Genomic DNA, 24,635 nt, shown 5'->3' with positions numbered 1-24,635 from the left:
AGGGGATGGTAGATAAGTAGTGGAAATAAGAATCATGGACTCTTCTGCAGATATCCAGATCTACATTGGCATGGAAATTTGTGTTAGCTTTGAAATCAGAAGATGAGGACACCTGGGGGGCTCAGTGGTTGAGCATCTGCCTTCAGCTTGGGTCGTGGTCCTAGGGTCCTAGGATCGAGTCTTCCTCTGCCTGTGCCTCTGTCTCTCTCTCTCTGTGTCTCTCATGAAAAAGTAAATAAAGTCTTTAAAACAAACAAAGAAACAAACAAAAAAAAGAAATCAGAAGATGGTTATATTTTCTGAATTTATGAAAGCCTCATGCAATGGGAGACCAGTTTTCCCTAATCACTGATAATTAACCCCTCATGATAATATTATGGCTTATGTTTTCAAGTCCCTCAGCATCATATTATCTCTAAGATTAACTTTATTCCTCCTTTGCATTCCATTGTGGCTTTATTTGAAGAATAAGGGAGTCAGGCAGCCTAAGATTATGCCCTAGCTCTGTCACTCACTATCTTGACCAAGTGACTTCACATGACTCTATACCTCAGGTTTCCAAGGTTTCTAATCTGTAAAAGGGGGATAATAATATACTTACATCATAGGCTGTGTTGAGGATTGAATTAATCCATGGCATATAGTAAGAGCCCAATAAATTTTATAGTTGCTTTAATACCTATTTCATTCTGTTTGTATCATAATCATCTCTGCATATCTGTCTACTCTGCCAGACTGTGAGCATCTTCAGGAGCTGTCTGGTGTATTTCTCTTTGTTAGCTTCTCAGCAATTCCATAGTACTTTGCTCACCAAAACAGTGTTCAGTATATTCGGGGAATAAATTGAGGAGTTTCATATAGGTGTCTTGCCCTGCCAGCTAATATGCGATATCAGAAACTTTGTAAGTCCTCATGCAAGGCTAACATCATGTGTGGTACTCCTTTTATTTTCCCCCCAAACAATAGGCACTTAATAAATATTGATGATTGATTGATTTTATATGAAGTACATTCTAAGATCCTCCTGAAACCTGAGTAATGAAGCATGTTGTTCCAGGACTTTTATCCCATATTCTCCTTTATCTTCCCTTTTGCTGTATGTCCTCAGTTCCTATAGTGAGGAATCAATCACACGTAGCCATAACGACAACAGTGCCCAGTATGTGCAAAGCCAATTGTCAAGGACTCACCACTCTGATCACAGAAAAAAGCATTTAAGAGATAATAAAATATTAATTGGTACTTTACTAAGATCTGGAAGAAGCTGAGAAACATAGAGAAGAATTAATAACTAGCCAATGTTTTCAATATGACAGAAAACAAAGCCAAGAGAACAAAGCCCTTTAGGCATTGCACGCAGAGACTAAGAATTTGCAGGAATGGAATAAAAATAGGCAAAGAAACAGGAAAATGAGAACCATATTCATATGCAAAAGTAAACAAAAAACAACTGACCCAAGATAATCCAGATGTTGGGTTTAGCCGACACTATCTTCAAAATGTATATATATATGATATATTTACATATGTATCTCAATGCAGGCCAGGGGATAATAAGGTTATATCTTTATATATTTGAATAATAAACAAAGAAAAATATCAAGCAGAATTCTGTATTCAACCAAATATTTTTAAATAAATATGAAATAAAGACATTTTCAAATGAATAAAAAAATGGAAGAAATTTCAGTAAAAGAAACACTCTTGCCATGAGGGAAATACAAATCAAAACCACAATGAGATACCACCTCACACCAGTGAGAATGGGGAAAATTAACAAGGCAGGAAACCACAAATGTTGGAGAGGATGCGGAGAAAAGGGAACCCTCTTGCACTGTTGGTGGGAATGTGAACTGGTGCAGCCACTCTGGAAAACTGTGTGGAGGTTCCTCAAACAGTTAAAAATAGACCTGCCCTACGACCCAGCAATTGCACTGTTGGGGATTTACCCCAAAGATTCAGATGCAATGAAACGCAGGGACACCTGCACCCCGATGTTTCTAGCAGCAATGGTCACAGCAATGGCCAAACTGTGGAAGGAGCCTCGGTGTCCATAGAAAGATGAGTGGATAAAGAAGATGTGGTTTATGTATACAATGGAATATTACTCAGCTATTAGAAATGACAAATACCCACCATTTGCTTCAACGTGGATGGAACTGGAGGGTATTATGCTGAGTGAAGTAAGTCAGTCGGAGAAGGACAAACATTATATGTTCTCATTCATTTGGGGAATATAAATAATAGTGAAAGGGAATATAAGGGAAGGGAGAAGAAATGTGTGGGAAATATCAGAAAGGGAGACATAATGTAAAGACTGCTAACTCTGGGAAACGAATTAGGGGTGGTAGAAGGGGAGGAGGGTGGGGGGTGGGAGTGAATGGGTGATGGGCACTGGGTGTTATTCTGTATGTTGGTAAATTGAACACCAATAAAAAATGAATTAAAAAAAAAGAAAAAAGAAACACTAAAGGACATTTTTCTAGATGAAGGAAAATGATAATAAGTGGTAAATTAGATCTAGAGAAAGGAATTTAATTCCTAGGGCAAAACTTAAACATAAAACTTAAAACTTTGAAGTAATAATTGAAGAAAAAAAACCTAATATAGGACAGTATAAAAATTACCATATTCCCTCTACCCAAATCACACAGGCTCTCATATTATTAACATCTTGCACTAGTGTGATACATTTGTTATAATTAATGTTATTAATTTTGGACAATTCTCAGCCATTATTGCTTTAAATATTTCTTTTGCTCCTTTCTCTCTTTCTTCTCTTTCTGGGATTCCAATTACTAGTATGTTACATCTACTTTAATATCTGTTGTTTTAGATGTCTTATGGGGTGTTTTTGTTTTTCAGTCTTTTTCCTCTTTGCATTTCAATTTGATAGGTTTCTATTGACATATGTTCTTTCTCATTAATGCTTTCCTTGGTTGCATCCAATCTGCTAATAAACCTGTCAAAGGTACCCTTCCTTTACAGTGTTTTGATTTCTAGCATTTCCTTTGGAATTTTACTTGTTTTCCTATCTTTGTTTATATTATGTATCTGTTCTCGCACACCATCTATTGTTTCCATTACAGCTTTTAACATATTAATTATGGTTATTTTAAATTCTCTACTTGATAATTTTTGAGTGTGTCACATCCGAGTCTCATTTTGATGCTTGTTTTGTCTCTTCATATTGGATTTTTCTATCTTGTAAATTTTTTGTTGATAGATGCATTAATAGGAACTTAGGCTTTTAGCGTGAGGGTTTTATGTTAAACCTGGTTAGAAGCTGAGCTGTGCTTAATGTTTGCTTTTGGTATAGGTGTCAGAGGTCTCAGTTTCCTCTCATCTTCTTATTTGTTTGTTTGTTTTCCCTCTGTTGTTTTGGGGTTTCCCTAAGAACTCCTTTTTAAATAAAATCTGTGTCTTACAGCTCTCTTGGTTGAAATGCAATTTTATTATACTGGAGCCCTGTTGATATGATTTTAGTATTGTGGAAGGGAAGCAATTTGTAATCTTATGATTGAATCTCAGCTTTTTAGTGGGTTTGAGTCCCTGGACTGTGATCTTCAGAATTCATTAGCCTCTTTCCCCCTTTTCCTATCTGAGATAGGGAGGCTAGTGAAGGCCTTCCTCCATGTCAACTAAGAATCAGATGAAGTAATTTCCTTTGGAGAGGTATGGAGAACTCTCTGGGTATATTTAAAAAGAACATTTTGAGGATTTATTGACATATAACATTCCTTAAGTGTAAGATACACAGTGTGATAATTTGATATACATATACACTGCAAAATAATTATCCAGGTGTATTTAAAATTGATTAATTTTCCTCTTTCCCTGCCTGAAACAGGAGGAAATTTTTCTCTGATCTTTGTTATGAGAACCTGGTGGGGTTATTGGATATAATATCCATGCATTGTGGGGACCTCCCCAAAACTGGGCCCCCACAAGTTTTAATTCTCAAGTTAGCCCATACTGAGACTCTAGAGATTCCCCCAAAGTTACCATGTAAGTGTTCCTACCTGTTTCTGGCTTTAGAGGTTCCTTCTTTAGTTTAGCTGATCTCAGCTGTAGCTCTATGTATTCAATTTACTGTCTCTCCAATTTTTGGAGTGGTGGTTTGCCCTGTAATCTCAATTCTTTGATAGAGCTAAGAAAACTCATTAATTTTATCTTTAGCTTTTTTTTTTTAATTGTATGGACAAGAGTGATCATTTTCAAGCTCTTTACATGTCAAAGCTTAAACCAGAGTCATTACTTTTTTCTATTCTCTTAGCATATTTCCAGCGTTCAATACAATATTCGTAAGTATGGTTATCATGCCTATACAGCAGGTCTCCAGACTTATTCACCCTATAAAACTGTAACTTTAAACCTTTTGATCAACATCTCCCCATTTCCCCCTACCTACCTATCCCCTGGTAATCACTACTCTACTTTCTCCTCCTATGAGTTCAGCTTTTTTTTTTTTTTTTGAGATTCCATATTTTCATGAAATCGTATAGTATTTTGAAAAAAGTGCCAAGTAAATTCACTAGGTGTGCTTGTAATTTGGAGAAACAGCTAAATATCCACAGAAAGAAGAGTGAATGTCAAACAGGACATCCTAACATACAGAAAATTAAACTATTCAAATGGACCAGGACTAAAACAGAAAAGCTAAAATGTGAAAACATTTAGAAGAAATACAAAATAAAAACCTCACAATATGGAGTAGGCAATGATTTATTAGAAAGACACAAAAAGGGATGCCTGAGTGGAGCAGAGGTTGAGCATCTGCCTTCGGCTCAGGGCGTGATCCTGGAGTCCTGGGATTGAGTCCCACATTAGGCTCCCTGCATGGAGCCTGCTTCTCCCTCTGCCTGTGTCTCTGCCTCTCTCTGTGTGTCTCTCATGAATAAATAAATAGAAAGACACAAAAAGCTCAAACTGTAAAACATGTATTGAAAAACTGGACTTCCTTAAGTTAAAACTGTCTGCACTTCAGAAGATGCCAATTAATATTTTTTTAAACTGCCATTGACTATAAAATGTATACTTGTATATATGTTTGCTTATGGATGTACACACATACATAAAGAACTCCTGAGGCTTTTGAACAAGAAAATTCAACAAAAGTAAGTGAAGTGTGCAAAAGACTTGAACAAACACTCTTTTAAAGAAGATAAAGAAATGGACAATAAGCAAATGAAAAACATGCTCAATATTATTTTTTTTAATTTTATTTATTTATTCATCAGAGAGAGAGGCAGAGACACAGACAGAGGGAGAAGCAGGCTCCATGCAGGGAGCCTGATGCGGGACTTGATCTCAGGACCCCAGGATCACACCCTGGGCTGAAGGCGGTGCTAAACCGCTGTATGCTCAACATTATTCATCACCAAAGCAATGCCTATTAGAACTATAATGAAATGTAACTTCATGCGTGCTATAACAAAATTTTAAAACTAAAAAATATTGACAATACCAAGTATTCGTGAAGATTTTAAGCAACTGGAACTATCACATATTGCTGATGGGAGTGAAAAATATGCTATGATTGGTCAGGAAAATTTCTTACATATTCAAATATACACCTTTCCTGTGATTTGGTAATTCCATTCATTGTTTAATCAAGAGAAATGTAAACATCCTTCCAGAGAAATATTTGTACACAAATGTTTATAGCAGGCTTTATTCACAATAGCCAAAAACTAAACACAACCCAAACATCCATCAACAGGTGATTTTTTTAAACAGGTGATTTTTTAAAGATGTGTGGATATCCATGCAATGAAATACTACCTATCATTAAAAAATGTACAATACACTAAAAATGGAACACAGATTAATCTCACAGACATAATGATGAGCAAAGGAACCTAAATCAAAAGGATCATACGATATAACTTCATTTACTTGAAGTTGTAAAAGAGCATTTTAAACTATGGTGATGGAACAGGAGAGGTATTAGGTAGGGGGTAGACTCCTAAAATGAACAAAGAGACTTTGGTACTTTGGAGATGATGGAAATGTTTAATATATTGAGTATGGCACAGTTTACACATGTATAAACATTGAATCTCACTAAATTCTTCGCATAAAAGCTGTGTATTTTATTAAATGCAAATTAACTTCATTAAAATTGATTTAAAAATTTTCCACACTCTGCCCTGTGTCTAGAGGAATGCCTAAAACATAATAGGCTCTTGATAAACATGTGTTAAATAAACAAGTCAATTAATTAACTCAATTAACAAATGTACAAATGTATGAATAATTAAATAAATGAATATAAAACAATGTATAATTTAGGTCTGGGATGAACTGGGCAGACAGTAATTACTGTAGAAGGTCACAGAATAGAGAGCTTGGTGAGAGTTTGGCTAGGAAGAGAAGGTTATTTCAACTGGACCTGGAAAGATACATCAATCTTAAGTAAGAAATAGCTCTGTCTTTGAGAAAAGGAGACCAGTATTTTAGAAAAGGCACGAAGATTATATGTATTATATGATCATAAATAATTCTGAGAATAATGAAGAAAGGAATCTTCACCTGGAAACTCTTTAGAATGATAATAAATTAATTTTAATCAGTAAATAGCTATGTAATAAATAATTTGAACCAGGTATAGCAGATAGATTAAATTTATGAATGAAGAAAATCAGAAAAACCTTTTGTAAACATCCATGGCAATATAATAACAATTTGTGATATAATAATCTAAGAGCCAAGAGATGACAGCCTAGATTTATGATACTAACATGTGACATAGTAAGAAATATATAAATCTGTCCTCTGCCTCTGACTCCTGACACAGAGCTCCTAAAAACCCAGCAATTTCCGAAGAAAGAGCCTGCTCAAACCTTCCAGTGTCATCTCATCACTCTAATAAATTAAATACAAAATTTCTACTCTAGCAACAAGGCCCTTCACAATCTACCTAACTCTCTAGATTCATCTCCTAGTGCTCTGCCTGCACCCATACTGCTCAGGCCAGTCTCAGGGGACTATGCCACCACTTTCTACCCTAAGGATCTTTACCTAGAATACTTTTCCCTAAAACATTTATAAAGTTTGATTCATCACTCCAGCCAAAGTTCAGGTCAAATGTCATTGCCCTAGGGAAGACTTATTTTATCACTCTATCAAAAATAGGATCACAAAAATTATCCTTTCATTCTCTATCCCCTTACCCTATTGTATTTATCGGCATAGATTTCATATCACCTCAAAGGCATGTTGCTTAGTATTTATTTGCTAGCTGAACAACTGAATCTTTCTCTACCTCTAGAATACAAGCTCCATGAGGACAAGGCTCTTATTTATTAGTGATTCTCCTTTTTTAGTCCTTTCTGAATGAATGAATGAATGAATGAATGGATCAGGAAAGCCCAGCTCTAACACTTATTACCTATATAACCTCAGAGAAATTACTTAAATTTTCTAATTCAGAATCATCTTTCCTTCGATGGAGATAAAAATAAGACTACTGCTATTCAGGATTTTATGGGGATTAAATTGGAGAATAGATTTAAAGGACCCACTGTAATGCTAGCCCTGAGTAAGCAATAAATAAATGGCAGTCCCCACAAACTGGATGAAGCAAATGTATTATAGCATCTTAAAAACATGATAAATTATAAAGTTTTTCCATTTATAGTATGGGGTGGGGGATATTCCCCATAATGCTAAAAAGACTTTTCTTCTCAGAGTCTTCATTTGCAGAGCCTCTTAAAGCTCTGGGAAAGCCCACATTGAAAACCATTAGTAAAGTTCTAGGGCATAAAGTTCCATGCTCTGATTTGTTCAATTTTAAAAACAGACACAGTGCATATGCTCTATCTGTACAATAGCCATTTATAGAGTTCACTGATACTGTGATTCCTTGAGGCAAATGGACTATAAACTTGTTTAAGTGAAAAAAAAAATCTCACCTTTCATTTCAATTCAAGTTATTGGAGTTTTGATTCCAACATGATTCCAAGTATATAAAAATTCAATCTGGAGTAAAGACATTTACAACACGGTTGGTAGGGATGAAACATCACATGACCAGGTGCACAGTTACAACTTCACAGACTAGGTCATGCAAGGGAGTAAACATGTACCATACCCACTGCAAAAGAAATGTATGTTTCCAGAATCATATCACTAGACAGTGACATACAAAATCTTTGTTCACTCTGTATTGTAAAAACACCCTTAAGCTTCAGGAAACAGCTTAAAAGACTGAGGAGAAAACCCCATTCTCTTGAAACTTCATTATTTGAAAAAATTCTATATCAGGGCGCTTGGGTGGCTCAGTTGGTTAAACATCAGACTCTTGGTTTCAGTTCCTGTCACAATCTCAGGGTCCTGGAATCAAGCCCTGCGTAAGGCTTTGTTCTCAGTCTGGAGTCTGCCTGAAGAATTCCCTCCCTTTCCTTTTGCCTCTCCCCCTACTCATGCTCTCTCTCTCTCTCTCTCTCTCTCTCAAATAAATAAAATCTTTGAAATTTTTATCTCAACACCATGGAAGTCATCTTTGGTCTCTGAAAATAGATTTTGTGTGGCCACAAATCCTTCAGAGGAATTTTATGCAGAAGTCCAGGTAGTTTCCCAGCTAGCTTCACCAGCTCTTTTCTGAATGCATCACATACATTGCTAGTAGATGAACATGCCGCAAATGCACTATTGCTCCTGACAGTCCTTTCCATATGCACTTATTGGATTCTCCATCATTTATGGTTTGAAGCTCAAATTCTTAAGGTTCAAAGTTCTAAACATTTGGCTCTCATCATCCCTAATCTTGTCTTCTACTACTCCTTTCAATATGCTCTTACTTCTTAATATAATTTTATAGTTGGTGCTTTTCTAATCTCGGTCCTTTTTTCACCTTTCCCTTTTAGATGAATCATTAGGCTACTCTCTTTTTGTCTAAAACCGTGTGATACTCTCATCTACCTGAAAAATCCTTTGGTTTTATTTTTGTTTTTTATGCCTAATCTTCGTAATACTTCATGTTGTAGGACTCTTTTTGTGCCTGTGGCATAAGTCCAGCTCATCTATTTTATTTATTCTATAGATTCCTATTAGGCTCCAGATACCTTGCTAGACACTGGAACTTTGTTGTTGAACAAAAAGAGACTTGATTCCTGATTTATGGCATTTTAGCTAGTGAGCCTTCAGAAACTAACTAAATAGTGACAGAAACAAATGCAGTATTACAATCATAATAATGAATAAAAAGTACAAATACTATGAGATCCTAAAATAGTGAATTTTTAAAATATTTATTTATTTATTTTATATAGAGAGAGAGTACAAGTGGGAGTGGCAGAGGGACAAGGAGAGGGAATCACAAGCAGACTTCATACCGAGCATGGAGCCTGATACAGGGCTCAGTCTCACAACCTTGAGATCATAATCTGGGCTGAAATCAAGAGTTGGACATTTAACTGACTGTGTCACCCAGGGGCCTCTAAAACAGTAAATTTAACTCAGTCAGGAAGATTTAGAGAAGGCCTACCTACAGAAAGTACATTTTAGAGGATGAAATCTGAGGAATGTCTTAAAGTTTATTGGATAAAGAGGATGCGAAGAAGAGTTTCCAGCAAAGTGCCTGTATTGAAAGGGAAAGAGGCAAGAAATAGGAACTGGAAGGAGTTAAGGTTGATGGAGCAGAAAAAAGAGCAGTGTGGTGAGAAGAAAGATGGATTTGGAAAGTTAGAGAGTGGCCAGGCCAGGTCTTCTAGGACAGTGGTTCTCAAGTGGATCAGTCTCTAGAATCTTTTACACTTTTTTTTTTTTTACATTTTTATTTAAATTCAATTAATTGATATATATGGTATTACTGATTTCAGAGGTAGAGGTCACTGATTCATCAGTCTTATATAATACCCAGTGCCCATTACATTACATGCCCTCCTTAATTACATCACCCAGTTACTCTCCCCCCCAAACCTCCTGCCCATCCAGAGATCAACCCTTTATACTCTTTAAAGTTACCCAGAACATCATAGAGCTTTTGCTTATTTGTGCATTATATCTATCAACAGCTACTATTCTATAAATTAAACCCGAGAAATTTTTAAAACCTTTATTAATTTCTTTAAAATAACAAAAACAGGGCACTGGGTGGCTCAGTCAGTTAAGTGTCTGCCTTTGGTTTAGGTCATGATCCCAGGATCCTGGATCAAGTCCCACATTGGGCTCCCTGTGCAGTGGGGAGTTTGTTTCTCCCTGTACCCTTCCCCTCTGCTCATGCTCTCTCTGTCTCACATCCATTCTCTCTCTCTCTCTCTTTCTCAAATATTTTTTTTAAATCTTAAAAATAACAAAAATAAATGTATTACACATTAACATGAATAACATGATTTTTATTTTAAAAAAACTATATATCTAAAAACAAAAATGAATTAGAGAGAGGGGAGTGATAGTTTTATGTTTTTCTAAGTCCCTCTAATATTTGCCCCAATAGAAGATCCAGATTCGGGCAGCCCAGGTGACTCAGTGGTTTAGCACCTGCCTTCAGCCCAGGGCCTGATCCTGGAGACCCAGGATCGAGTCCCACATCAGGTTCTCTGCGTGGAGCCTGCTTCTCCCTCTGCCTGTGTCTCTGCCTCTCTCTCTCTCTGTCTCTCATGAATAAATAAATAAAATCTTTTTTTTTAAAAAAAAAGAAGAAGATCTAGATTCTCACATTTGTTCTGTTACAATATCACAGGCTAGGTTGCCCTGGAAAACTCCAGTCCACTGAGAAAGAATGAGGGTGACAAACTGGATTACTATTAAGAAAATAATTTTGACCTTGTGGAACTCCTGAACACATCCCTAAATGACCCTGAGAATAGCTGTTCTACATCATGTTAGTAGATTTATGTCCTATGCCACATGGAGAAAGGCTTACAAGGAAGCAAGGAAAGAGGTAGGTGGGTAAATGCAGTAGCATTTTATATCATTTTAGTGAGGCCAGTAGCTTGGATTAGGTTGTTTCACACTTATAGAGAAAGTAAAAAATTCTAGTTAGGAGATTTAATGGACAAACCTTGGTGATAGATTTGAAAAGGTAAAAAGAAAGAAATAGTTGAAAAGGATAGTTCTAGTTTTCTGGTTTGTACTACTAAGTAGATAATTGAGCTCTTTACTGAAAGAGGAAACCGAGAAATAGGAACAGTCTTGGGCAGCACAATCACAAATTTAGTCTGGCCAAGTTGAATTTGAAGTGCTTTTAAGACAGCCCCTACACTCCCACAAATGGCAAGTAAGTAGTTGCCTATAAATGCCCAGAGCACTGAGTACAGGTCTTGCCTAAAGAAAGACATGTGAGAGCCCTGATTCTATGGTGGCTGGTACAGCTATTGGTGCATATAAGTTGGCTTAGGAGAAAATAAAGAGAAACTAGAGTGTAGAAGCAAGCATCAAGGAACTCCTAAATATAATGTTTGAGGTGAGGAAGCCATATTGGTAATGCAAAAAAGAGGTAGTGGCCATTGAGGTAGAAGGAAAACCAGGAGAATATTCTCTTAGGGAGTAACCATTGGTGTAAGATTCCAAGAGAAAGATAGGGTTAACATGTTGCTGTTTTACTCCACTATCACTCTGGAAGCAAAAGTACCATGGACCTAGAGATCCAACTATATGACAATGGAAATAAATTCAAATATAAATACCTGTGCAGAGGGCAGCCCAGGTGGCTCAGTGGTTTAGCATTGCCTTCGGCCCAGGGCATGATCCTGAAGACCCAGGATCGAGCCCCACATCGGGCTCCCTGCATGGAGCCTGCCTCTCCCTCTGCCTGTGTCTCTGCCTCTCTCTCTCTCTCTCTCTCTCTCTCTCTGTGTGTCTTTCAAGAATAAATAAATAAAAACTTTAAAATAAATAAATAAATAAATAAATAAATAAATAAATACATACATACATACATACATACATACATACCTGTGCAGAAACTGCCTGGTCAGAAGCTAGCAGTGGGATTTTGATTGGGAAGCAGTTTGCCTGGCCAACAGTACTTGTGTTAACAGCCACAGATAAAATGTCACCTAAGAGCTAGTCATTACTTCTGGTTAAATAATGCAGGTAAGAGATATTATGGATGCTATACTCATTTACTAAATCCTTCAAAATGCTTTAGAGAGAAAATCATATGAAGATGTTCTATCTTTGACTAAATATAGAAGATTTTTCAGGGCTTTATAGAATCTGAGTGCCTGACCACTGCATTATTATGAAATTGATATGTGCTAAGGTTTTCTTAATGCATTTAAGGAATGTTTCCATCCTGAAATTCTTTTAGTAAGCAAATTGTCTCAGAAAGCTAATGTATCTGAACCCAGGTAACATGCTTCCTAAGGGAATAAATGAATTTAATGTAAATTATAGTACACAATCCTGATAAGGAAGAATAGAAAGCAAGAGAAAGAAAAGTTGGGGAAGCAAATAGCTGAGAATTTCAGTTCTGTATCGCAAAGGAAAATCACAGGGTAATACACTAGCTGACTTAGAGTAGCAAATATTTTAGCACATCAGCTATGTGCCAAATAACATGACAGATACCTCAGATAAAAAGATGAAAAAGAAAACATTTATACTCTGGGGATAAGTGTGTAAAGGTATGATTCCAAAACAATGTGGCTAGTGCCATGTTTTTCTTAGTCTTTTTCCTTCTGTTGATGGAAGTAAAAGGTACAAGGATTTCAAACTCTCTGAGACATAATGAGGTATTAAAAAGGCAATGGATAAACTTCTCCTGGAATGAGAAGAAATTGAAAGGCCTAGCGCTCATACTAGATAAAGTTACAGTATGGGTTATTAAGGCCCACCAAAAATGACATCTAAGCTTTAGAGAAACCTAGGCATTTTGACAACAGATTAAGTCAGCAGAAATAGAAAAGCTGGAGGAAATGTTTACCATAGTTTTGATTTGGGTTAATTGACAACCAAACAAGCAAAACAGACCAAGCAGATTATTGGTGGTAGCTATGATAGAGAAATGAAGGCAGTTATTAAAAGAAACCAAAGGTCTGTGTCACCAACTTGCTTAGAAAGTCATTTCAGAGAGCTTCTTTGAATAATACGTGGGATAAGTCAGTGTTACTAAAGGAAAAAAAAAATACTTGAGATAAGTCAGCGTTACTGAAGGAAAAAACAAATAATACTTGGGATAAGTCAGTGTTACTAATCAGCTTGCATCAGATCCCATTTAAATGATGAGATAGAATCTGTACAAATGTATTATTTTAGTCGTAAGTCTTTTTATTTTCCTATTTTTGCCTTACATTACTTGGTTAAGCTCTTTTTAAAAAGGATTCCCTTTTGTTGAAAATATATTTTTGTGATGATTCATGCATTTAAAAAGTGTTGTTGAGTTTTTCTATGTGTGATACAATAAATGAGCTAATAATGATATGGAAAGCAACTTAAACGTGCTATAGATTCATTCACCATTTTGAGTTGCTTGTAAGGAATTAATGAAGTCAAACCTTTCTTAGGGCTGCAAAATGTCCTAACACTGATGTATCATCCAGGATATTGTTAATATGCTCAATATCAGAACTTAAGAAGAAATAAAATCAGAGCACATATCAGAGATAGGACTCTTATGCTTACCCTTGGACAACTTCCACAGATCAGGAACAAATGTAACTTTCACCAAGTCACCAGTCACACAGACTTACCCCACTCCTATGACATCCTAGCACAGCACATCTCATAGTGCCAGGAATATGGGAGGAGACTACAAATGTGCAGATTTGGTTGCTCAAAAAGAACAAGATTTGTGAATCTTAACACTTACCTGAGAATTTCAGTTCAAATGTGACTCATGACCTAGTCACAATAAAGTCCATCAAGGATTCAACCTGGTAGGCAACCAAAAATGGGAGAAGAGAAATGGAACAGTGGTGACATGTGCAAAGTGTTCCTGGGGCAAACGTAAGAGCTGCAAAGTGACCTAGAAAGAGGGCAATTCAAAAAGTAAATGCTTGAGCTATGTTTTAAACACTGAATAGACATTTGCCAAGAAAAGGAAAATGAACAAAGCACACTAGGTAGAAAGACAAAATAATCAAAGGCACAGTCAGATAGAAGAGAATGGGATATTTGTAATCAGACAATCATCTGACACCGATCCAATGAATGTTTGAAATGGCACTAGGAGAACATGAGCCTGACAAAGGCTGGGTGAAAAACACCCAGTGATGAAGGTCCTCAGATGTCACACAAAGGGGGTTTGGCTTTATGCTCTCCACTTGCAAAGGAAAGATTTTAACACTGACCTGTATTTTTAAAATCAGCATCATTTATGAGAATTTAATATATAAAGATGAACACAAGTGAACAAAGAGTAAGGTTCAGAGACCACATTTAGTGCCTCCCCCCAGCCCCAGAGGGGAAAGATAGGAAAGGGAGGCTGGGAGTCAAGCAAAAATCACAACCTATGCAGCAAAATCACAACCACAAAACCTGCAACTGCCTTCCCATGGGAGGGGAGGCGAGGCTTCTATGACTCCCTGGTCTTTCCTTCCATTCACCAACATTACCTATCAGTAGTCACCACAAGTGTCTCTTCACCCATCTGTCCTTTACAAGTTGTTTGACAGGAGTCCCACCTTAAACCATAAAGTATGACTCTACATACTTCCTGCAAAATCTCATCCTCTCTTATGGTTTAACAAAGACCCACATGCTGAAGACTCCCCAAAACATATCTCTAATTGTGATATCTCATCTGAGATTCCAGTTGGGCTTTTCTGCTTGGCTGTTCTCATACATCTCCAACCCAGAATGCTAAAATTGTAGCCTTAGAAAGGATGTGCAAAAATCTGCCCTCTTGCATCCACATCTTACAGATGAGAAACAGAACCCAGGGATGTTTGCTGCTCTCCCAGGTTATCTTTCTCCTCAGTGTCTGAAACACTGAACCCAAATGCCCAGAATCATATTTTTTCTCTCCTCCATTATTTAATCTGGCATGCACTGACTCCAGTGATGGTCTGTGATATGGGCAAAGCACTGAGCTAGCACTTTAGGGAATATAACAATGAGTAAGACACTTCAAGCAGCTCATAATCAAGTTCAGGGAGTGAAAATGTACCATAACACAAGGCATACTATAAGCACTCCTTGAGAGCTATAAAGAAGAGCTACAGTGTTCAAACGAGGGCCAGTTTGTGTCCTTGTTTTGTTTGTATTTTTTAATATGTGATATATATTTGCATGCTTCTTACATGAATTTAGCTATATTCCTAACCATGTTTACGTATCAAATATACAGTTGGCATGCACATATTCCCTCTTCAAAGGAAAGCCACAAATTAACTCTGGGATCATAGCTGGAGCTTTGTGTATTTTCTCGCCCAAAACGAGCACAAAGTCATTACCTTCTCCGAGTCTGGGGAAATACTGGGGTGAAGACAGATACAGAGAGGCAGTAAAGCAATTTGAGCCCAAAGCGGTTGGTGTGTTGCAGCAACTGCACAGTGGATCATGAGACAAGCTGTCAGGGCTGCTTCCCACGCTGCGGCAACACCTCAACACAGCCTCAGATTCAGAAAACAACCTGCTTGTTTATTTCAACAGCAGTGGCCATGAGAGAGCTCGGTCTTGGAACTGCGGCATGCACAGCAGTTCTTTCTGTCTTCTCTTCGACTTCTCCAGGTTTGGAACTCATTAGGGAAGCAGAAGAAATGTAGAGCTTAGTAAAAGTGAAATGCATATCACTAGGAACCTTTTCAATTTAAGTATGTAGAGAGAATACCTATTAGGAAAGATGTTACCACATGAGATCCCTGAAGTCCTCTTATGGACTGTGAGCAATGATAATAAGGAACAAGAGTTCAGCATGATCCACTGAGAATCTAAATTTTAATAGGAGTCTGATTGGCATTTTCATAGGTTATACCCTCTGGCTCAGAAAAAGGAGGAAAATTATGACGGTGGAAATTCACCATCCACCCTCTCAGAGTCCTCCACAGCTCTTGTACCTGCAAAACTCAAAGCAGCAGAAAATGATCAGAGATTCATTTTCAGGGCAGTAGGAGAGCTACAGGGGAAAAAATGCCTCAAGTCACAACGAAAAGACTGGAAAATAAACCTCCAAAGGGAAACTATCAACAAGAACTCCGAAAAATTATCCCTCACAGCATCCATATGTGCAACATATTTATACTAAGACACCACAACACAAAGGACGAAGAATTCCAAGTGGGAGCATGGTGGAAAGCAGAGTTTCATACCTTAATGAGAATCTGAATCACCTGGAGACCTTGTTAAACTTCAGCCCTGATTCAGTGGATCTGGGTTAGGGCCTGGGATTCTGCATTTTTTTTTTTTTTTTTTTTTTTTTTGGTCAAAGAAATCTTTATTACCCCTATGGTCTCATAGCCAAAACTGTTCTCCACTCACTCAAAACAACTCAAGTCAAAAAAAAGAAAGAAAAGAAAACTCAAGTCAGGGGCCTCCTGTGCCAGGCACTTACTATGGTTTCTGCAAGAGTGCCTTTGCCAGCAGGTGTCTTTGTGGCCAGAGTCCTTACCCTCTCAGGTCTTCACACAATGCCCCTCTTATCCACGCAGCTTCCCCAAGTGCCCTGTTTTTTTTTTGTTTTTTTTGTTTTTTTTTTTTTATTTATTTATTTTTTATTTTTTATTTTTTTATGTTTATTTTTTTTTATTGGTGTTCAATTTACTAACATACAGAATAACACCCAGTGCCCGTCACCCATTCACTCCCACCCCCCGCCCTCCTCCCCTTCTACCACCCCTAGTTCGTTTCCCAGAGTTAGCAGTCTTTACGTTCTGTCTCCCTTTCTGATATTTCCCACACATTTCTTCTCCCTTCCCTTTCACTATTATTTATATTCCCCAAATGAATGAGAACATATAATGTTTGTCCTTCTCCGACTGACTTACTTCACTCAGCATAATACCCTCCAGTTCCATCCACGTTGAAGCAAATGGTGGGTATTTGTCATTTCTAATAGCTGAGTAATATTCCATTGTATACATAAACCACATCTTCTTTATCCATTCATCTTTCGTTGGACACCGAGGCTCCTTCCACAGTTTGGCTATCGTGGCCATTGCTGCTAGAAACATCGGGGTGCAGGTGTCCCGGCGTTTCATTGCATTTGTATCTTTGGGGTAAATCCCCAACAGTGCAATTGCTGGGTCGTAGGGCAGGTCTATTTTTAACTGTTTGAGGAACCTCCACACAGTTTTCCAGAGTGGCTGCACCAGTTCACAGTCCCACCAACAGTGTAAGAGGGTTCCCTTTTCTCCGCATCCTCTCCAACATTTGTGGTTTCCTGCCTTGTTAATTTTCCCCATTCTCACTGGTGTGAGGTGGTATCTCATTGTAGTTTTCATTTGTATTTCCCTGATGGCAAGTGATGCAGAGCATTTTCTCATATGCATGTTGGCCATGTCTATGTCTTCCTCTGTGAGATTTCTCTTCATGTCTTTTGCCCATTTCATGATTGGATTGTTTGTTTCTTTGGTGTTGAGTTTAATAAGTTCTTTATAGATCTTGGAAACTAGCCCTTTATCTGATATGTCATTTGCAAATATCTTCTCCCATTCTGTAGGTTGTCTTAGAGTTTTGTTGACTGTATCCTTTGCTGTGCAAAAGCTTCTTATCTTGATGAAGTCCCAATAGTTCATTTTTGCTTTTGTTTCTTTTGCCTTCGTGGATGTATCTTGCAAGAAGTTACTATGGCCGAGTTCAAAAAGGGTGTTGCCTGTGTTCTTCTCTAGGATTTTGATGGAATCTTGTCTCACATTTAGATCTTTCATCCATTTTGAGTTTATCTTTGTGTATGGTGAAAGAGAGTGGTCTAGTTTCATTCTTCTGCATGTGGATGTCCAATTTTCCCAGCACCATTTATTGAAGAGACTGTCTTTCTTCCAATGGATAGTCTTTCCTCCTTTATCGAATATTAGTTGGCCATAAAGTTCAGGGTCCACTTCTGGATTCTCTATTCTGTTCCACTGATCTATGTGTCTGTTTTTGTGCCAGTACCACACTGTCTTGATGACCACAGCTTTGTAGTACAACCTGAAATCTGGCATTGTGATGCCCCCAGATATGGTTTTCTTTTTTAAAATTCCCCTGGCTATTCGGGGTCTTTTCTGATTCCACACAAATCTTAAAATAATTTGTTCTAACTCTCTGAAGAAAGTCCATGGTATTTTGATAGGGATTGCATTAAACGTGTATATTGCCCTGGGTAACATTGACATTTTCACAATATTAATTCTGCCAATCCATGAGCATGGAATATTTTTCCATCTCTTTGTGTCTTCCTCAATTTCTTTCAGAAGTGTTCTATAGTTTTGAGGGTATAGATCCTTTACATCTTTGGTGAGGTTTATTCCTAGGTATCTTATGCTTTTGGGTGCAATTGTAAATGGGATTGACTCCTTAATTTCTCTTTCTTCAGTCTCATTGTTAGTGTATAGAAATGCCACTGACTTCTGGGCATTGATTTTGTATCCTGCCACGCTACCGAATTGCTGTATGAGTTCTAGCAATCTTGGGGTGGAGACTTTTGGGTTTTCTATGTAGAGTATCATGTCATCGGCGAAGAGGGAGAGTTTGACTTCTTCTTTGCCAATTTGAATGCCTTTAATGTCTTTTTGTTGTCTGATTGCTGAGGCTAGGACTTCCAGTACTATGTTGAACAGCAGTGGTGAGAGTGGACATCCCTGTCTTGTTCCTGATCTTAGGGGAAAGGCTCCTAGTGCTTCCCCATTGAGAATGATATTTGCTGTGGGCTTTTCATAGATGGCTTTTAAGATGTCGAGGAATGTTCCCTCTATCCCTACACTCTGAAGAGTTTTGATCAGGAATGGATGCTGTATTTTGTCAAATGCTTTCTCTGCATCCAATGAGAGGATCATATGGTTCTTGGTTTTTCTCTTGCTGATATGATGAATCACATTGATTGTTTTACGGGTGTTGAACCAGCCTTGTGTCCCAGGGATAAATCCTACTTGGTCATGGTGAATAATTTTCTTAATGTACTGTTGGATCCTATTGGCCAGTATCTTGTTGAGAATTTTTGCATCCATGTTCATCAGAGATATTGGTCTGTAATTCTCCTTTTTGGCGGGGTCTTTGTCTGGCTTTGGAATTAAGGTGATGCTGGCTTCATAGAACGAATTTGGAAGTACTCCATCTCTTTCTATCTTTCCAAACAGCTTTAGGAGAATAGGTATGGTTTCTTCTTTAAACGTTTGATAAAATTCCCCTGGGAAGCCATCTGGCCCTGGACTCTTGTGTCTTGGGAGGTTTTTGATGACTGCTTCAATTTCCTCCCTGGTTATTGGTCTGTTCAGGTTTTCTATTTCTTCCTGTTCCAGTTTTGGTAGTTTGTGGCTTTCCAGGAATGCGTCCATTTCTTCCAGATTGCCTAATTTATTGGCGTATAGCTGTTCATAATATGTTTTTAAAATCGTTTGTATTTCCTTGGTGTTGGTAGTGATCTCTCCTTTCTCATTCATGATTTTATTAATTTGAGTCTTCTCTCTCTTCTTTTTAATAAGGCTGGCTAATGGTTTATCTATCTTGTTAATTCTTTCAAAGAACCAACTCCTGGTTTTGTTGATCTGTTCCACAGTTCTTCTGGTCTCGATTTCGTTGAGTTCTGCTCGAATCTTTATTAACTCCCTTCTTCTCTTGGGTGTAGGATCTATTTGCTGTTTTTTCTCTAGCTCCTTTATGTGTAAGGTGAGCTTTTGTATTTGAGTTCTTTCCTGTTTTTGAATGGATGCTTGTATTGCGATGTATTTCCCCCTTAGGACTGCTTTTGCTGCATCCCAAAGATTTTGAACGGTTGTATCTTCATTCTCATTAGTTTCCATGAATCTTTTTAATTCTTCCTTAATTTCCTGGTTGACCCTTTTATCTTTTAGCAGGATGGTCCTTAACCTCCACGTGTTTGAGGTCCTTCCAAACTTCTTGTTGTGATTTAGTTCTAATTTCAAGGCATTATGGTCTGAGAATATGCAGGGGACAATCCCAATCTTTTGGTATCGGTTCAGACCCGATTTGTGACCCAATATGTGGTCTATTCTGGAGAAAGTTCCATGTGCGCTTGAGAAGAATGTGTATTCAGTTGAGTTTGGATGTAAAGTTCTGTAGATATCTGTGAAATCCATCTGGTCCAGTGTATCATTTAAAGCTCTCGTTTCTTTGGAGATGTTTTGCTTAGAAGACCTATCGAGTATAGAAAGAGCTAGATTGAAGTCACCAAGTATAAGTGTATTATTATCTAAGTATTTCTTCACTTTGGTTAATAATTGATTTATATATTTGGCAGCTCCCACATTCGGAGCATATATATTGAGGATTGTTAAGTCCTCTTGTTGAATAGATCCTTTAAGTATGATATAGTGTCCCTCTTCATCTCTCACTACAGTCTTTGGGGTAAATTTTAGTTTATCTGATATAAGGATGGCTACCCCTGCTTTCTTTTGAGGACCATTCGAATGGTAAATGGTTCTCCAACCTTTTATTTTCAGGCTGTAGGTGTCCTTCTGTCTAAAATGAGTCTCTTGTAGACAGCAAATAGATGGGTCCTGCTTTTTTATCCAGTCTGAAACCCTGCGCCTTTTGATGGGGTCATTAAGCCCGTTCACATTCAGAGTTACTATTGAGAGATATGAGTTTAGTGTCATCATGATATCTATTCAGTCTTTGTTTTTGTGGACTATTCCACTGAACTTCTTCTTAAAGGGGAATTTTAAGAGTCCCCCTTAAAATTTCTTGCAGAGCTGGTTTGGAGGTCACATATTCTTTTAGTTGCTGCCTGTCTTGGAAGCTCTTTATCTCTCCTTCCATTTTGAATGAGAGCCTTGCTGGATAAAGTATTCTTGGTTGCATGTTCTTCTCATTTAGGACCCTGAATATATCCTGCCAGCCCTTTCTGGCCTGCCAGGTCTCTGTGGAGAGGTCTGCTGTTACCCTAATACTCCTCCCCATAAAAGTCAGGGATTTCTTGTCTCTTGCTGCTTTAAGGATCTTCTCCTTATCTTTGGAATTTGCAAGCTTCACAATTAAATGTCGAGGTGTTGAACGGTTTTTATTGATTTTAGGGGGGGATCTCTCTATTTCCTGGATCTGAATGCCTGTTTCCCTTCCCAGATTAGGAAAGTTTTCAGCTAGAATTTGTTCAAATACATATTCTGGCCCTCTGTCCCTTTCGGCGCCCTCGGGAACCCCAATTAAACGTAGGTTTTTCTTCCTCAGGCTGTCGTTTATTTCCCTTAATCTATCTTCATGGTCTTTTAATTGTTTGTCTCTTTTTTCCTCAGTTTCCCTCTTTGCTATCAACTTGTCTTCTATGTCACTCACTCGTTCTTCCACCTCGTTAACCCTCGTCGTTAGGACTTCTAGTTTGGATTGCATCTCATTCAATTGATTTTTAATTTCTGCCTGATTAGCTCTAAATTCTGCAGTCATGAAGTCTCTTGAGTCCTTTATACTTTTTTCTAGAGCCACCAGTAGCTGTATAATAGTGCTTCTGAATTGGCTTTCTGACATTGAATTGTAATCCAGATTTTGTAACTCTGTGGGAGAGAGGACTGTTTCTGATTCTTTCTTTTGAGGTGAGGTTTTCCTTCTAGTCATTTTGCTCAGTGCAGAGTGGCCAAAAGCAAGTTGTATTGGGAAAAAGAGAAAAAGAGGGGAGAAAGAAGGAAAGAAAAGAGAAAGAGAAAAAAAAGGGAAGAAAAAGAAAAAAAAAACGAAGAAAAAAAAAAAGGGAAGAAAAAGAGAAAGAAAAAGAAAGGAGAAAAAAAGGGGGTGGGGGAAGGATACAAATCAAAAAGCAAAATAAAACAAAAACAAAAACAAAAACAAAAACAAACAAAAAAAGAACCACCGGGGAGTATCTTCTGATTCTGTGTACTTTAAGTCCCTTGGCTTCTCCTGGAAGTTGTCCGTCTAGCTGATGTTCTGGGGGAGGGGCCTGTTGTGCTGATTCTCAGGTGTTAGCAGTTGGGGGAGCTGCTCTGCCCTTGCCTGGTGCAGGGCTCGGTGGGGGTTGTTTACCCCGTGAGGCCGCAGGAGGAACAGCCCCAGTGGCGGGGCAGCTCTGGAAACCTGGATTCAGCTCCGGCAGGAACTCCGTCTGCAGGGCCTGGAGGCTCCGGGCGGGGCCGCTGATCTGCTCAGCTGGGGCAGGAGCGTCCTCGCTGTCCTGGGCCCTCCCGGCCTCTGCCTGTCCCGGGGGAGGCGGGATCCTGGGCTGTGTCCCGGCGCCCTGTGCCTCCGGTCTGTGCTGTTGGATTCGCGCTCCCGGGCCGCGCAACCCCCTCCGCGGAGCTGCCGCCCGAGCCCCTCCGAGCTGCTCCGGGTCCCGCCGGGCCCCGCCGTGCGCGCTGCAGCCCTTAGGGAGCTCGGCGCACTCTCCTGGGCGCGCAGTTGCTGTTACTGTCCCCGGGAACCCGAGGAGATCCTCGCCCTCCTGGGTCCTGCTCCAACTCCCCGCGAGCCCCTTTCCGCCCGGGAAGGTCGGTGCAGCTCCTGCGTCTCCGGGACGGGGCTCTCCTGTCCTGGGGACACTCGCCCCGGCCTCAGCCCGGCTCCTCGCGGGGCCCCTCCCCCTTGGAGGCCTTTGTTTCTTTATTTCTTTTTCCCCGTCTTCCTACCTTGATAGAAGCGCGAACTCTTCTCACTGTAGCATTCCAGCTGGTCTCTCTTTAAATCTCAGGCCGAATTCATAGATTTTCAGGATAATTTGAAGGTTTTCTAGGTAGTTTGGTGGAGACAGGTGATTTGGAGACCCTGCTCTTCCGCCATCTTGCTCCTCCCCCCCGGATTCTGCATTTTTAACAAGCTTCCAGGTGATAATGCAGGGCCTGTGGACCAATGACCACACTGTGAACGCCAAGGGGAAGTTCATCACCTGAGAAAGACTGGATTGCCCTTTTCTTCCCTTTGTCCCAATTATATACATACAGCCACACTCAAACTTCTTCTCGAGCCAGAAACCTCACTTCCCCGGGCCTCCCATTCCTCTAAAATGGGATACCAATCATATGTCGAAAAGAGAATCTCACTGAGCAATAATGTATATGAAACTGTTTTAATTATAAAACAGTATATAAACAAAATGTATTGTTATTTGAGAAAATGGAAATATGAGATTTCTTACCTTAAAAGAAAAGCCACAGAAGATAATAAAGGTTAAGACACAAAGGTTTCATTTTTTAGAAAACTGAAAACAAATTGCTCTCCATCTCTGAAGTTGTAAGCATTGATAGTAGTGCTTCTCAAACCTTGATGCCTATTAAAATCATCCAAAAATAGGAAGGAAGGGCCCTGCTGTGATTCCGTCCTGCGCGGCTGTTCTGAGGAACAGTAGTCGTGTGTCTCCGTCCGCCTTCTCTCCCACCTAAGTGCGTGCCACCGCCCCATGGAAGATTCGATGGACATGGACATGAGCCCCCTGTGGCCCCAGAACTATCTTTTTGGTTGTGAACTAAAGGCTGACAAAGATTACCACTTTAAGGTGGATAATGATGAAAATGAGCACCAGTTATCTTTAAGAACGGTCAGTTTGGGAGCTGGTGCAAAGGATGAATTGCACATTGTTGAAGCAGAGGCAATGAATTATGAAGGCAGTCCAATTAAAGTCACTCTGGCAACTTTGAAAATGTCTGTACAGCCAATGGTGTCCCTTGGGGGCTTTGAAATAACACCACCTGTGGTCTTACGGTTGAAGTGTGGTTCCGGTCCTGTGCATATTAGTGGACAGCACTTAGTAGCTGTAGAGGAAGATGCAGAGTCAGAAGATGAAGAAGAGGAGGATGTGAAACTTCTTAGTATATCTGGAAAGCGTTCTGCCCCTGGAAGTGGTAGCAAGGTTCCACAGAAAAAAGTAAAACTTGCTGCTGATGAAGATGATGACGACGACGACGATGACGACGACGATGATGAAGATGATGATGATGATGATTTTGATGATGAGGAAGCTGAAGAAAAGGCTCCAGTAAAGAAATCTATACGAGATACTCCAGCCAAAAATGCACAAAAATCAAACCAGAATGGAAAAGACTCAAAACCATCAACACCAAGAACAAAAGGTCAAGAATCTTTCAAAAAACAGGAAAAGACTCCCAAAACACCGAAAGGACCTAGTTCTGTAGAAGACATTAAAGCAAAAATGCAAGCAAGTATAGAAAAAGGTGGTTCTCTTCCCAAAGTGGAAGCCAAGTTCATCAATTATGTGAAGAATTGCTTCCGGATGACTGACCAAGAGGCTATTCAAGATCTCTGGCAGTGGAGGAAGTCTCTTTAAGAAAATAGTTTAAACAGTTTGTTAAAATTTTCCGTCTTCTTTCATTTCTGTAACAGTTGATATCTGGCTGTCCTTTTTATAATGCAGAGTGAGAACTTTCCCTACCGTGTCTGATAAATGTTGTCCAGGTTCCATTGCCAAGAATGTGTTGTCCAAAATGCCTGTTTAGTTTTTAAAGATGGAACTCCACCCTTTGCTTGGTTTTAAGTATGTATGGAATGTTATGATAGGACATAGTGGTAGTGGTGGTCAGACAAATGGAAATGGTGGGGAGACAAAAATATACATGTGAAATAAACTCAGTATTTTAATAAAGTAAAAAAAAAATAGGAAGGAAGGGAGGGAGGGAGGGAGGAAGGAAGGAAGG

At 38.9% G+C, this 24,635-nt stretch overlaps 1 long non-coding RNA gene and 1 pseudogene across 8 annotated transcripts in view; one reads left to right on the top strand and one right to left on the bottom strand.

The window, feature by feature from the left end:
* The window catches only part of LOC111090567, a 269,981-nt gene that overhangs the window by 14,938 nt on the left and 230,408 nt on the right, over positions 1-24,635 (bottom strand). The window contains exons 1-3 of one of the 8 annotated variants that reach the window (XR_005372294.1): positions 16,200-16,289; positions 13,760-13,915; positions 7,917-7,983 (exon numbers count right to left, since the gene is read on the bottom strand). The exons of 6 other annotated variants lie outside the window; for them this stretch is intronic. This is a non-coding gene — a long non-coding RNA (uncharacterized LOC111090567). Of the gene's footprint in view, positions 1-7,916; positions 7,984-13,759; positions 13,916-16,199; positions 16,290-24,635 lie in introns of those variants that run through there. One more of the 8 variants, XR_005372293.1, reaches the window with a different exon arrangement.
* Positions 23,298-24,591, top strand: LOC475722 (nucleophosmin pseudogene; annotated as a pseudogene).

Source organism: Canis lupus, chromosome 17 (genome assembly GCF_011100685.1).
Source record: "Canis lupus familiaris isolate Mischka breed German Shepherd chromosome 17, alternate assembly UU_Cfam_GSD_1.0, whole genome shotgun sequence".
In the NCBI taxonomy this organism is placed as follows: domain Eukaryota; kingdom Metazoa; phylum Chordata; class Mammalia; order Carnivora; family Canidae; genus Canis; species Canis lupus.
Note: the sequence above shows the minus strand (reverse complement) of the source record. Positions and strands in the feature narration are given on the sequence as shown.